At 37.8% G+C, this 11,043-nt stretch overlaps 1 protein-coding gene across 6 annotated transcripts in view; it reads right to left on the bottom strand.

The window, feature by feature from the left end:
* Nucleotides 1–11,043, bottom strand: part of LOC145976668 (nephrin) — a 372,381-nt gene that overhangs the window by 236,309 nt on the left and 125,029 nt on the right. The gene's annotated exons all lie outside the window — the stretch shown is intronic.

Genomic DNA, 11,043 nt, shown 5'->3' with positions numbered 1-11,043 from the left:
CAGTAACGTTACCCCTTCCCCGCCCCCGCCGTCACCCTTCGGTCCTCGTTGCCGTTCTCTATGAACACCTACGTACACGTCCGCAATATCGCTGCCTGTCCTTCGGTCTGTATGCTGATCGTTCCTGTGTATGTACACCGAATTCCTCGACAGCCGCAAATCGCAATTGACGTTATCGTAGCATAACATGCTTATCGTTTGTTTAAAACTCGCGGGAAAATACAAACGAGTCCAGTTTTTTGCGAAATTAATTAATCGGAGGAAAGATATTGAAAAAATGACATATCTTGTTTTTAAATTATAATTGAAAATTTAAAAAATTTACATGCACAGAGATATTTTCAAAATACTGCTGTCTATCTCAGACCGTATCACAATTTTGATAATATTGTAATGAAACATTTTTCTCTGTTTTTTTTTCTTCTTTTTTCGAGCAACTGATCTTTTTTGAAAATAAATAGAAATTGAAAGATCCGAGAAAATAGTTCTCGAATATCAACTCATTAAATATATACAAAATGCAAAATATTAACACAATAGAGTCTTGGATTTATTTCTACTAACCAGATTATGTAATTCGTCAAAGAGAAAATAGGACAAAAATTTTCCAATTTTAATATAGATCCACCTAGCACATAAAAACAAACGACAAATGCAAATTTAGACCTCGTAATGAATAAACTATTTACAAGTAGAACAAGAGTTCATATTAGCTCCGATATAAAAATAATAATATGATTTAGAGATTTGCTAGTTTTGATATTTCTTTGTTTCACTAAATAAATATAGTATATATATTATACATATATATAGCTACTTTTTATTTAAAGTGGAGCTACGGATTTTATTGCATTAACTGAATCGCATAAAGCAAATACAACGGCGACAATTATTTCGATAGCTCGATACTTTTCTGTCGCGCTATCCCGACAATTTCGCGAAATAATGCGTGCGATCGACGTATTATCTCGCATGTTGGACTTTCGCCGATATATAACAATGTCGGTGACCGATATATATTTCTCATGACATCGAAGCTTGTGTGACACCCGCGAAACTTATCGCTCCTTCAGCGACCGCTTCGACCGCGAGTTATATGTATCTGTCCGGCTGCTTATTTCGCGACGTGTTCTCCTCGGGGATCTACTTTTTCTCTCGATAAAGAAAGATTTCCCGGGGTGGTAAGAGTCCGCGTTTTGTTTCGCGCACGCGACACGAGAAGGAGACACGCGAGATGAGAAAATCTCGCGTCCAATCGGATATCTTTCATCTGGATCCGATCAAAGGGGGTGATTTTGGAACAATTGAACGCGTCTGCAAGTCAGGGGAAGCGAGACACACGACGAGGAATTGTCCCGCGTGCATCCGAAAGCGACTTTCGAGCGAGGCTCCTCTATTGTCACGCTGATTGGAAAGTTCCTCGTTAACGAATCGCAGCATCCGCACGTACGGATCTAATCGGAGCCGGGATCTTTGATTTTTCAAAGGGAGAAGCGCGATCGAAAATTCGCGCGCATAACGAATTAATCCGTCAACGTTTCGCCAGTACATTACATGCATTATGTGTATATTGTATGCATGTAACATGGCGCACGGAGCGTCCACGCTAGCATATCTGTCGCGTGTTATCGGTGCGATGTATGCAGTACAGTACGGTGCAGTAGAGTGCAGTACTGGCGATGTGGTGCACGCGCGGCGCACAGCGACGGGAATTATTAAAATGGCATATAAATAAATGATAACGTAATACTATAAATCAACCGAGGGCAACACGGAACGGCGAGCGCGCGATTATTTATCATTATTACGCGTATTCGGTCCGCGTCCACGTCCGCGAGCGCGCAGCCCGGTGTGTCCGCATGCATCTTTGATAATCGCGGGATCCGCGATTATGATACCCAAGCTTCAACAAATACAATACAGCCGCTCGCGGGGAATGAACTCGCTATCAGCGAGTAATTACAGACAAATAATTACAGACGGGACTTGCAAAATAGAGCGCCCATATCTCTTGCGTTAATAATTATAAAATATTAGCCGTAATATATATTTCGCGCGCTAAATAACTCGAGACAACGTATGCAAATTTCGGATCTCTAGACGATTTGTTTCTCTCGTCAAGTATACGCATCGAGTAGCGTGAAACGCCCGGGGAAACGCATAGTCGCACCCGGATTTACACAGCTCGTGGGTAACTAACTTCACCGAACCGTACTCGGACCGAATCGGAGTTGTCGCCCGGCAGCAAACGTGTACGGCATATACGCATAAGGCGGACGGGGGGGGAGAGATCGGGGGCGAGAGAGGGGGGAGGGGAATTGTTGCCATTGTGCGGCAAGGGTGGCGCAGCGCCGCGGCTATATTGTACGCGCGTCAAGCTCGCCCGTATTGTTTTGCAATATTTCGCGCACTAATTGGCCTGGAAATTGCTATTTCCTGAAATTACAACCGAGCCCCGAGGTCGCCTCCATTCAGAAGACGTAATAGCACTTCGCTCATATCTTTCACTCTCTCTCTCTTTTCTCTTTCTTTCTCTCTCTCCCTCTTTCTTTTTTTTTTCTCTGTTTATGGTGAAAAAAAACGAGATCTTTAAATAGAATAGGAAATTTTATATCGGCGTGTACTGTGTAGATGTATTGTATAATAGATAAGTTCAATCATGGCGCCTCGCTTTGAATATTGTGCAACGTTGTTAATTGATATGGGAGAAACACAGTTGAATAAATTGCAAACGGCGCAAAATCGGGCCACAAGAGTCATGTTGCAATATGGTAGGTATATCAAAGTGAAACATACGCTGCCAATACGTTGCAGTTTATGTCCACAAGAGACTATAAAGTATATGTATATTTAATTTTAAGATTTTATAAAGAACGTGTTACCAGATCAATTAAGAAATAGATGAAATATATGAACTGAGAGAGAGTGAAAAGCGAACACGACGAGGGTCGAGAACATTGCAATTTCGTAAAACAAGAAGTACGCAAAAAAGTACAATTTACAAAGCAGTAAAATTGTATAATGCCAGCTAAGATAAAACGATGCGAAAAAATTGAACCGTTTAAGCAAATGGTTCAAGGAGCCATTGTATTTTATCCAACGTAATTTAGATAATTGCAATGCAATTTTCTACTACAAATGAAGAAAGCTAATTAAGATCACTCAATCATCAATCAATCTCTTTTTCTCTGTCTCGGGTAGATTTACGGAATCTCTTTATGATGGCTTAATTTAGGAGGAAAGAAAAATTCTGTTAGCTCATCTTTTAATACGAGAAACGTATCATCAACCACAGCCGCTGGTATTAATCAACAAAACGTCGAGAGATTTTCATGTTAAATCTCGAGTCTCTTGATTAATCATATTAGCATTTAATATCATCGTATTAAACACGCGTTTATAATTTTCGCAATAATCTTAGTAGGCGAAATTTGCTGCGTTCGAAGCTCTCGACGTCGTTAAGACGAGGTAAATGATAGCGGAAGGCATCATTGTATCGACCGGCAATAAGGGCACGGCCACTTGACGTCCATTCGACGCTACGACGGCGCTGGTCGTTCCGAAATCAAAGCGGAACGGACGAAAATGGACGATAAATTTCATACGGATGTCGTTCGGCGCAACGCGGTGGAGTTGTAAAACGGTGATTTATTTACAATGCGAGCTAATTGATTTACAATCGCGGGCAGTGCCGTTTCGCAGTCGCGGTTCGCCCAACCCCTGCTGCGAATGAGCATCGCACTTTTCCTCTATCGCTCCATACGTATGCGTGCTTTCGTTCTCTCTTTCTCTCTTTCTCTCTCTCTCCTCTTTTCTCTCATTTGGATATAATTACAGTTGAGTACGGTATCAACATATAAACAGAAAGAGGCAAAGCGTGGAAGGCAAAAACGGAATATAAGCGCAGCTTTTCTCTGATATCAGCTTTTTGAGATAAAAAATTATAAAACGGTATTTGCAGCATTGTGCTTAGATATCGATCTCATGGTAAAAAAAACTTTTTATAAAGAGCGATATAGGAGACCATTTTAGAGAAAGCTGCAGTCTTTTTTTAAAAAGCTAAATTTATAATAACCTTGCATTATAAATGTGACACAATCTTTGAAATGTAGCAAGATTTTATATAAATGATATTAAACGACAATAAAATATACTTTTAAAATGGAGATATGCATTTCTAGATATTCAGTATTTTAATCTACTTTCGTCTTTTTTTTACGCGCGACTATTCTTTTTTTCATTCAGAGTAGCTTTTGTCCTTTCTTCCTTTTGCAAGACGACAAGATTTCGTGCACAATCATAAAACTGATAAAAATATATCTCGTGGATCTCTGACTCGCGTGTCCATCATCATCGTTGCTTGTAAAAGCTACTTTTTATCCAGCACGCGAAATTATAAAAACATAAGGCGATTGCAACGACCACGGAATTTTATATACGTGCACAATCGACGTGCATAAAATTTCGTGTTTTATTGAATGAGTTCTCTTCTATACATATAATACGATGTTACAGATGAAATTTATACAAAAGTAATTATAAATTACATAAATTTATAAAGACGCGAGAAATGGAATGGAACATTTAAAGAATCTGGCCAGCACATTTAGGATTCTATGAGATATAATATTGAAGATACATTGCATCAGAAATTAGATATCCTCCTCGTCGTGAATAAGGAATTAAAATAAAATCTTTAAAGAGTAATAAGATGTATCCATATATTTATTCTGTATTTTGTGTAATAATAATTAATGTAATTTATCTAGTATAATAATAACTTTTCTCAATCAAAATGTAATAATAATATCGAATGATATTTGAGACTAGAGTAACCATTTCTGTTAAAATCAATATAAATCCATTATCTTATGTTATTATGATAAAAGAAATATAAGAACAAAAAATTATATTGAAACTTGATATCAAAAACGGAAAGATGCGAAATACAATATATGTCAATTACTTGTCGACAAGTGCAAAAATTGTAGCGCATATTTTAAGCTCACTCTTCAAAACGAGGTCTCTTACCCGAATAAGCTTCAGATTATATATAACGCAGTCACGCGATCAATATAACCCCGTTTTACTTAATCTCGTAATTAGCGACATATTACATTACTCTGCATTCTTTAACTTGGACGGCGTATAATCTCTTCATGATATGCTTAAATAGTGATATATGACCTCCCAAATGTAATCCGATAGTATTTTGATAGGAAAATATATTGTTAACGATATATTGTTAAAAATATAAAGCGATATAATATTTTTGATATAGAGAGATATTGAGTGTTCTAGATACAAAATATTCTAAAATCTCCGCGTATTTTGGTAAAATAATGTGTATCAAATAATTTTATAATTTAATAATTCTATAACGGCACGAGAAATATTGATAATTGACATGTTGAAAAATAATATTTTTACTTATTTTTTTATAAAAGACATAATTTTTTGACAGAATGTGAAGAAGATCAAAACCTAGATTATGGAAACGTTACATCATATCAAGATTACATCTCTCAGATATTTTTGACAGAGAAAAGAAAGTTTTCGTTTATACTAAATATTAATTATCAATATTTCTCATAAAAGATTTCGTGGAGGTTTAACGGAAATTTATCCTATTTCATCAAAATACGCAAAATTTTTTGCGCATTATATAGATAAATAAGAATTAGATAAATATTAATTGTATAAATATTCAAAAGAGATAAATGCAGTTCATACGAAATACAAAAAACTCCCTTGCAATCGATAATTGATAATTACCGATATAGATCGCATTCTTTCGTAAATTTTAAGGCTAACCTGGATATTCAAATATAGAATCTTTTTTCTCCGACGACATGTTGACACGTTTTCGGAAATCCTGCGACTTAGATTCTTCCCGTGGGATTCGTGCGGTCGCGTGACAACGACACGTCACCCTCCATCCAACGCGCCTTAGTTCTGATTAACGTGTACATGAGTCCTGTCGCGAGCTTGTGGCAATTTACAGCTAGGATCAGTGTCCTTTAACAGACAATCGTACTACGGTCGTCCCTTAATCCTCGTATATCTCGGCAACTTCGCACGCTCATCCCGTTGTCGCCAGCGTGAACGTGAGACACAGACCCACTTTAATCTATTAAACGCACAAAGTAGGACATTTATAATCTACTTATCTATCAAATTCTTGATTTCGCATTTTTGTAAAAAAAAATCGAGTTTAAATAATTTCTTTTTTCTTCGAAAAAATTGTACGACACCAAACAGCATTATTACACAAATTGTATTTAAATTTCTCTCCTTCTCTCTACTTTTCTACATCTGAGGGAAACATACATTTTACAAGTCTCCAACTTTATGTGTCAGCATTTTTTAATTGACTTAAAACATAGCATAAACCGCGCTATGTGAGACATATATCTTGTACAAGCTTTCCGCCATTTTCTCGCTTACGAGAAATAACGCAGTTGAAGGATTCTTCGTGAAAGATGAAAGATATGAAAGATATGATTAGACATCATCGCGAATAACAAACGAAATGCTGTAAATATTGCAATTCATAAAATGTACCCAGATCTCTGATTATAGGAAAATAAAATCGATAATTTTACAAGTAATTAATCTAATAAATTTGTATATCATACATGTTGGCGTTTAAATCTTCTTTATATGTGTTCTTTATGTGTTTTAAAAATAAATAAAAAAATATATATTTTCTTCTTCATTGATATCTTATGATACGGAGCTTGATCAAATATTTAAAAAGTTATATGAAAAAGAGCTAATTAATGAAACTAGCGTAGTGACTGACGGGAATATTTGAAAGGCTCGATCAAAAGTGCATCAGAAGAGTTTATAATGAACTGCACGGTCATCACTGTAGAGCACAGTTAGTTGATATTGACTTTAAAGTGATGTAGCTTTATATGCTGCGCCGGATAAAAGCCAGTCAACGCTAGCGCAAGGACAGGACTTTTCGATCAGAAGTCGACAGAGCAAAAATGTCGATATGGTTTTATAAAACTAGTAGCATCATAAAGTTCCATTGCATTTCCACTTATCTTTTCGTTATATTCGTATTCGACGAAAACGTCATCGAGCTATTCCGTCCGTAACGACGAGTGAATTTTCAATACCTCGAAACATTTCTTTGCACGTATATACATTATGCGATATTTTTGTCTATTTGCGATACTTCTGTTACCATGTTATAACAAATTATGCGAATCTGCGGTGCAGACTTTCAAATATAGCAGAAACTTCGGCAACGAGGAAAACTCGCGAAGACTGAAATATCTCATGTTCGTGGCTGGAAATAATGAAAACGCACTTCGTAGAAGTTATTAGTAGCTTTTATCCGGCTTCAAAATGTTGAGATAAAGAGAATGTAGTGGGAACACTTGATAATCCTAACATGTACGGTTATTCGGATTCCTTCTTCCGTTGATATTTGAATAAGTCGCGAAACTCTACAGTTGCCTTAACTAATCTTTGATTCGTCAAATAAGCCGGCGGAAGCTTATCGTCAAGTTTCCCAAATGATACGTTACGTTAATGCAGAATGGCTTAAAAACATCAGCATATTTTACGGTAAACGTAAAAACGCAATACCGATCGCAATGACAGTAAACAGGAGTCGGAGCCGCAGGGATTTCTGTAGTATCCGGGGTCGACCGTAAACCGGAAGAGCTTATTGCGTATTCTCTGGGCAAACTAGATTCGCCGTGTACACACACATACACATAACTAGGCCGTTGTCGTAAATAAAAAGGTAGAGCGTCGGAAGGATATAACAAGTTTCAAAACTCTGGTAATACCGGTATTATACTGGAGCGTTGTTTATTACATCTTGAGAAAGGTAGTCGATACATTAATTCTATCTTAATACACAACGCAAAATGATGAAAGATAATAAAAATAATTTTCCTTCAATCGCGCGACGTAATAATTCTTACATAATAAGCAATCGGCGATGGAAAAAAACTCATTTGTCAAAGTGACTGTCGGGGGAATGCATAAATAAACAACAAGATTTTATTCTTATTTATTCCTGGCAAGCAGCTTATTGGCAAAAGTTTCAAATATAATTAAAGGTATAGTTATAAAAATATATTACGTTCGAAAAAAGACTGTTATATTGAAGGATGACGATCGCTTGAATTATTTTAGACGAAAGATTTATTTTCAATTTCTCAATTTCTTTTGTTCGTAAGTATAAAAAGTTTCATTTAACTGTGAAAGATTTTACTGCGACAAAAACATGTAACAAAAGTGTAATAAATTAAATTAAATTCTGTTAATTTTCTAGATTTTAAAGATACGTGTTAACTCTTTTGCTTTATATTATGCAAGATATTCTATTTCTGTCCACCATTTTGGCGATTGAAATAGCTGACAAAGAGTAGAAACTAGGTTACCTGCAGGATGTATCACGTCGGCTAAATCATTGTACGAGAAGACAAACATATCCCGTTACCCGCTTGATATATCTAGAATTCTACACGAACGCCACATAAAATCGCAATAGTAGCGCGCTAAACGCCGCGCGAAATCGATCATTGATGCGAATTGTAATGGCGAGGCGACCAGCAGGGTTATCAACGCTTCGAATCGCACGGCAGATTTATCGAATCATGAGTTTCGTGTTATTCAATGTCAATCGACGGGAATCACGATCAATGAGAAAATTGTCACTTATGAAAATCGAACGAAAGTACGGTTTTAGAGAGCTGAATCAAGAGTTGGAGAAAACAATGAAAATTGGTGATAAATATACCAAAAAAAAATTAATTAAAATACCTTTCAAAATAGAATAATTTTTTCAGCATCATGCGCTGCATTATAGTCTTTCTAGTTATTTAATTCTTTAAAAAAAGCAGATAAAAATTTTAATTTTAATACCAAACATACAGTCAAGTTAAAAAGAAATAGTATTTAATAAAAAATTATTTGCCAAAGTGAAGGAGAAATGAAATATATATTAATTGAAAAATTATTTCACATCAATATTATGTCATAAGAGCTGAAAAGAGATCTGAAAATTCAAAAATTTTACCTTTTCGCATATTGAATAAAATAAATATCCATTATAAATATAATTTAAATTTAATGAAATTATAATTTAAAACGTCAACGTTTTTGTAGAAAAGACACTTGAAAATATTATTGTAATTTAAAATTTTTAATAATATTATTTCTTTGATGGAAAGAGGTTGGAAATCAATTATGCTGGCGGCCTTTAAATCCGCCGTTGAGGAAGCGGCGGGAAAGGGGGAGAATGGTCTGACGTATGGCACGCGGCAGGATTCGGCGGCTTGAAAATCGAGGGTCGACCACGAAATGCCGCGTCGTAAATGAGGAAGAGGGTGCGGAACGGACGGACAGGCAGACGGACGGACGGACTGACGGATGGACGGTCGGTCAGTCGGTCCTTTTCGCCCTTTAACGAGGCACAATAGCCGGTCATTTGAGGGTTCTCGGACCAAGCTGAAAACCGACACGGTCAGGCCTCTGCCTAACCCATCCCCGCGAGTAGATAGGTAGGTAAGTGGATAAGAACATTGTCGTCCACCGCTGAGAGCATCTCGGTAAAGGGGTGAGAATGCGTTGCTCGAGACTCGAACTACCATCGAGCGCATCCATCGAGAATCCGGCATCGTCTTTCCATCTCTCTTTCTCTCTCTCCCTCTTCCTTCCTCCCTCCGTATTCTCCGATGTCTTACCGAGTGTAGCCGGGCGGATACCTTTGCTCGTAGAGCTGTGAGCTCGTCGCCCTCTTATTTTGCACACACCTTCGGGCGAGTTGTGTATCTTGAACAGCATTGTGATGGAAATTCTCACCGCGCGTGGTATTCACCCGCCAATCATTCGGGCCGAAGAAAACACTTATCGGAGGTACCTGCCATGTCGGCGGAAGACGAGAGAGAGAGAGAGAGAAAGAGAGGAAGAGAGAAGGGAACAAAGAAGGATCGCGCCGGATATGTGGTCAAACAGAAATGGAGCGATAAAGCTTTTCATCTCGCGTGTCTATTGTGCGCCTCATCGATACGTGCAAGTTTGATAAATTTATCCCTTCGTTTCGAGAAATCTTACAAACAATATAATTGGATACAAATAAATCTTCAAGAATCAACGCTACCCATGTTTCGTCCGCCCCTTGAAATCTTTATCGGTTTCAACATCGATTGCGGAAATTATGATTAATAAAATAAAGAGCGATACAATTTTTATGATTTATCGGAATAACAGCAAATACCATGTTTATGAAGGATGTTGTCTCGTCAAATATTGATGCGCGCGCACATGAGTTACATTTGGCGGCTATTCAGCCGGAAAGAGAGGGGGAGAGAGAGAGAGAGAGAACAGAGTAAAATTAAAAGTTAAGCGCATAAAGCTTCAATAAAGCGTTCCGCGAACGTACTGACAATGGTAAATTGCGCCCAACGAAAATCGGGCGACCACTCGCGACTGAGCGAGTATTAATTTATTCGCTTTGAATGCTTCTCAGATGGCGAGTTACGGCGATGAAATGAATTTGCCATTGCGTTTGCAGCCGGCCGAGCGACAGAAATACGGTATTTTGTGTCGGGGAACGATATCGAGCAATAAAAGCTATTTACATGTTGGACGTATAAACCTCCTCGGACATTCGTATAAAGAGCATGTACGATTAAAATATCGCCGACTCTCTTCTATAATACTTATAATTCTTGTAAATCTTTATAACATTTATCAAATAAGAGTTCTTGATTTTATATAAAATTAAAAGACTCAAAAAAATCTCGCGAGATTCAAAGATCCCAGGTCGATTATGAAGGAGCTCTTTATTGTCGTGCAAAAGGGTACGCATCGTCTGTCGGAGAAATTATGTCGCTCGATAAGGGAACGAGCGGGCCAAACGCCTACTTTGCGATGCCGAACATGAATCCCGAAGGCGCTCGCATAAATTCGGGAAGCCGCTTTTCGCGCCGATTCCTCCCGGTCGCTAAACGCCCGATGATCCGGACCGGCGTGCTTTATGGAGCGCGCCCGCCGGACGACGACGGACGA

The sequence above is a fragment of the Camponotus vicinus genome, unplaced genomic scaffold (genome assembly GCF_025532165.1).
Source record: "Camponotus vicinus isolate PSW18456_S1 unplaced genomic scaffold, iyCamVici1.0 SCAF_9, whole genome shotgun sequence".
NCBI classification, from domain to species: Eukaryota; Metazoa; Arthropoda; class Insecta; order Hymenoptera; family Formicidae; genus Camponotus; species Camponotus vicinus.
The sequence above is the reverse complement of the archived record's forward strand: the minus strand, read 5'-3'. Positions and strand labels throughout refer to the sequence as shown.